This window comes from Bison bison, unplaced genomic scaffold, assembly GCF_000754665.1.
Source record: "Bison bison bison isolate TAMUID 2011002044 unplaced genomic scaffold, Bison_UMD1.0 scf7180017864185, whole genome shotgun sequence".
NCBI classification, from domain to species: domain Eukaryota; kingdom Metazoa; phylum Chordata; class Mammalia; order Artiodactyla; family Bovidae; genus Bison; species Bison bison.
Window position 1 is genome coordinate 451,968 of NW_011494757.1, and position 4,782 is coordinate 456,749.

Consider the following 4,782-nt stretch of genomic DNA (forward strand, 5'->3'; position numbering starts at 1 on the left):
AGCCACAGATATACATATCCCCTCCCTTCTGAACCTCCCTCCCATCTCCCTCCCCATTCCACCCCTCTAGGTTGATACAGAGCCCTGTTTGAGTTTCCTGAGCCATACAGCAAATGCCCATTGGCTATCTATTTTACACACGCTAATGTAAGTTTCCAGGTTGCTCTTCCCATGCCTCACCCTCTCCTCCCCCTCCCTCTTCCATAAGTCTGCTCTCTTTGTCTGTTTCTCCATTGCTTCCCTGCAACTCAATTCTTTGGTACGATCCTTCTAGATTCCGTATACATGCATTAGTATACAATGTTTACCTTTCTCTTTCTGACTCACTTCACTCTGTATAATAGGTTCTAGATTGGTCCACTTCATCAGAACTGACTCAAATGCATTCCTTGTGATGGCTGAGTAATATTCCACTGTGTATATGTATCACAGCTTCTTTATCCATTCATCTGTGATGGGCATCTAGGTTGCTTCCAAGTTCTAGCTGTTGTAAATAGTGCTGCAATGAACAATGGGATACACGTGTCTTTTTCAATTTGGTTTCCTCAGGATAATCCCATGCCTCGGAATGGGACTGCTGGGTCATACGGTGGTTTTATTCCTGATTTTTTAAGGAATCTCCACACTGTCTTCCATACTGGCTGTATCAGTTTCCATTCCCACCAACAGTGCAAGAGCGTTCCCTTTTCTCCACACCCTCTCCAGCATTTATTGTTTCTGAGCTTTTTGATGATGGCCATTCTGACCGGTGTGAGGTGATATCTCATTGTAGTTTCGATTTTTATTTCTCTAGTAATGAGCGATGTTGAGCATCTTTGCATGTGTTTGTTAGCCATCTGTATGTCTTCTTTGGGAAAATGTCTGTTTAGGTTTTTCCCCACCTTTTGATTGGGTTGTTGGTTTTTCTGGTATTGACTTATATGAGCTGCTTGTATATTTTGGAAATGTCTGTTTAGGTTTTTCCCCACCTTTTGATTGGGTTGTTGGTTTTTCTGGCATTGACTTATATGAGCTGCTTGTATATTTTGGAAATCAATCCTTTGTCAGTTGTTTCACTTGCTATTATTTTCTCCCATTCTGAGGGTTGTGTTTTTAACCCCGTTATAGTTTCCTTTGCTGTGCAAAATCTTCTAAGTTTAATCAGGTCCCGCTTGTTTACTCTTGTCTTTATTTCCACCACTCTGGGAAGTGGGATGCACTTTTAATCAATAGAATACGGCTAAACTGATGTCACAGTGAGGTTAGGTTCTAAACACGTTTTGGCTTCTCTCTCTCCCTCTCACCTGCTTGGTCTGATGGACTTGAGCTGCCCTAGGAAGGGGCCCATGGGGTTAGGAACAGCCCTGATGAACTGAATCCTGCCGGCAACCATGTGAGTGACTTCAGAAGCAGGTTCTTTCCCAGACAAGCCCTGAGGCAAGGCATGGCCCCCAGGCAACACCCTAACTACAGTCTTGAGGCAGAGGCACCCCGCTAAACTGCACCCGGATTCCTGAATCACAGAAACCGTAAAGATAATGCTGTTTCATTCTGTTTTAGGGCAATTTGTTACGCGGCAATAGACAATTAATGCAAAGGGTAAGGGGGTGAAAAGCACGACTCAGGAAGTGTGTTCTCCGCCCTCCCTGCTGTGGGGAAGAGTTGCCATGGAGCAGCAGAGAGGATCTTCCCCTTCAGTTCTCTGGTTCCCGTGTCTCCTCTGACCGAATGACACAGCCTGGCCGGGCTGCCTCCAGTACAAGAGTCATAGCAGCCCTGAGGGCCAGCACGGGCTAAGCCTCAGGTCTTTCCTCCTGTGGGGAAGAGACGGGCTTAGAGGGAAGAGAGAGGGAAGCAGAGGCCCAGACCCCAGGGTCCTCTTTTTGGTTTGTTTGCAAAAATGAAATTAACTATTGGTCATCTATAGCCAAAATGCAAACACTTCAATTAATCTTACTACAGTCGTTTGTGACCCAAGTCACAAACTGGACTGTAGCCCGCCAGGCTTCTCAGTTCATGGGATTTCCCAAGCAAGAACACTGGAGTGCTCACCACTTCCTCCTCCGTCCCTGACCCAGGAACCCAGCTTGTATCTCCTGCGTACCCCTGCACTGCCTGGGAAGGCCTCACAGTTGGAGTGAGTGAGTGAGCGTCAGTCGCTCAGGCGTGTCCGACTCTTTGAGGCCCCAGAGAGTAGAGAGCCTCATGACGACAGTGAAAGAGGAGAGTGGAAAGTTGGCTTAAAGCCCAGCATTCAGAAAACTAAGACCATGGCGTCCGGTCCCATCACTTCATGGCAAACAGATGAGGAAACAGTGGAAACTGTGGCTGACTTTATTTTTCTAGGCTCCAAAATCACTGCAGATGGTGATTGCAGCCACGAAATTAAAAGACGCTTACTCCTTGCAAGGAAAGTTATGACCAACTTAGAGAGCATATTAAAAAGCAGAGACATTACTTTGCCAACAAAGGTCCATCTAGTCAAGGCTATGGTTTTTCCAGTGGTCATGTATGGATGTGAGAGTTGGGCTATAATGAAAGCTGAGCACTGAAGAATTGATGCTTTTGAACTGTGGTGTTGGAGAAGACTCTTGAGAGTCCCTTGGACTTCAAGGAGATCCAACCAGTCCATCCTAAAGGAGATCAGGCCTGGGTGTTCACTGGAAGGACTGATGTTGAAACTGAAACTCCAATACTTTGGCCACCTGATGCAGAGAGTTGACTCATTGGAAAAGACCCCAATGCTTGGAAAGATTGAGGGCAGGAGGAGAAGGGGATGACAGAGGATGAGATGGTTGGATGACATCACCAACTCATTGGACATGGGTTTGGGTAAACTCCGGGAGTTGGTGATGGACAGGGAGGCCTGGCATGCTACTGTCCATGGGGTCACAAAGAGTTGGACATGACTGAGCAACTGAACTGAACTGAACTGAACTAGCCTGCGGGGCTCCTCTGTCCATGGGATTCTCCAGGCTAGAATATTGGAGTGGATTGCCATTCCTTTTTCCAGGCCATCTTCTCGGCCCACGGATTGAACCCGGGCCTCCCGCATTGCAGGTGGATTCTTTACCGCCTAAGCCACCAGGGAAACCAGACAATAAATGAACCACACGCAGTGTTTTGAGGAAGGCACGGCAACCCACTCCAGTATTCTTGATGGGAAGATCCCACGGACAGAGGAGCCTAGTGGGCTATGGACCGTGGGGTCTCAAAGAGTCGGACACACTGAGTGAAACTGAGTAGTGCACTGCTTCTTTAGTGGGGAAGCAGCTACCCACCAGACACGGCGGGAAACCAAGCGCAGGGGCAGAGCAGGAAAATTAAGTACATCAGCGAGAAGGAGCGCCGGCAAAGTCTCAAGCCAAGGCTCTCTGCATCTACCTGGAGACGCTGCAGTCCACGTGGGCTGTGTTAGAGTCTTCCTCACCAGCCTTTGCACTCCCCTTGCCTGGGTCCCTTGTCCCTCCGTAACTTGCCTTTCTTCAGCTTATTTTACACAACTAGCTTCTGGAATCCAGACTTCCGCCTGTCATGGAAGAGCAAATATTAATAGAAGATGAACAAAATTGGGTTCACACCTCATAGGAGTTTTAAAAAAGGCTTGAAGTCTGTCATAACGACCTTTCAATAGAATGTCATAAGCTCTCTGATGATGCTTCCCTTCATGGCTTCCTGGGCTCCCAAGTGCAGTTAATAAGGTTTTAAAAAAAATTGTAATAAAAATTTTTAATAATTTTTTTTTTGTTTTGGCCATGCTGTGCAGCGCATAGTCCCCAAACCAGGGATTGATTCTGTGCCCTGAATTGGGAGTGTGGAGTATTAACCACCAGGCCACCAGGGAAGTCTCAAGAGGGCACTTTATTCTGGTTTTCATGTGTTAAAAGTTTAAAGAAAATCAAATAGTCATTTCTGTTATGGCCTTATAGGATAACCAAAGGTCATTTTATTTTTCTTCACAGAAATATCCTTTCATAGGAAACCAGATTTCTTTCTGTTTCCTGGTTTTATTGAGATATAATTGACACATGACATTGCATGAGTTTAAGGGGCACCACGTGAGTTTAAAAAAAATTATTGGCGTAGAGTTGATTTACAATGTTGTGTTAATTTCAGGTGCAAAGGATTCAGTCATCCGAATACTCATTCTTTTTCAGATTCTTTTCCCATGTAGGTTACTACATAAATCTGAGTAGAGTTCCATACGCTATTCTTGTTGGTTACCTATTTTATATACAGTAGGGTGTGTATGTTAATCCCAAATTCCTAATTTATCTGTCCCTGCCATGTTTCCCCTTTGGTAACCATAAATTTGTTTTCAAAACCTGTTAGTGTTTCTTTTTTGGAAATAAGTTCATTTACATCAAACAACTGGATAAATTCATATTCTGCAAAATGATTGCCACAATATATCCATCACCTCACACAGTTACAATTTGATTTTTATTATGATGAGAACTTGTAAGATCTATTCTCTTAGCAACTCTAAATACATATACAGTATTCTTAACTACATGCAATGCTGTACATTGTGTCCCCGGGACTCACGCATTTTATAATGACCCACCTCACCCATCTTGCTCCCCAGCACCCACTCTGGCAATCATCTGTTCTCTGTATCTATCAGTTTGCAGAAATCAAATGTCTGATTATCTAGTAAATGTATTTTCTAAGTGTTATAGAATCATTCAAGCACAATATCCACAAATAAAAATAAAGAATGTGTGATGTTCTGGATCTTTGACTTAGTAAGAGTAGAATGCTAGATTTCTAATTAAAAAAAAAAAAAAAAAGCAACAAACA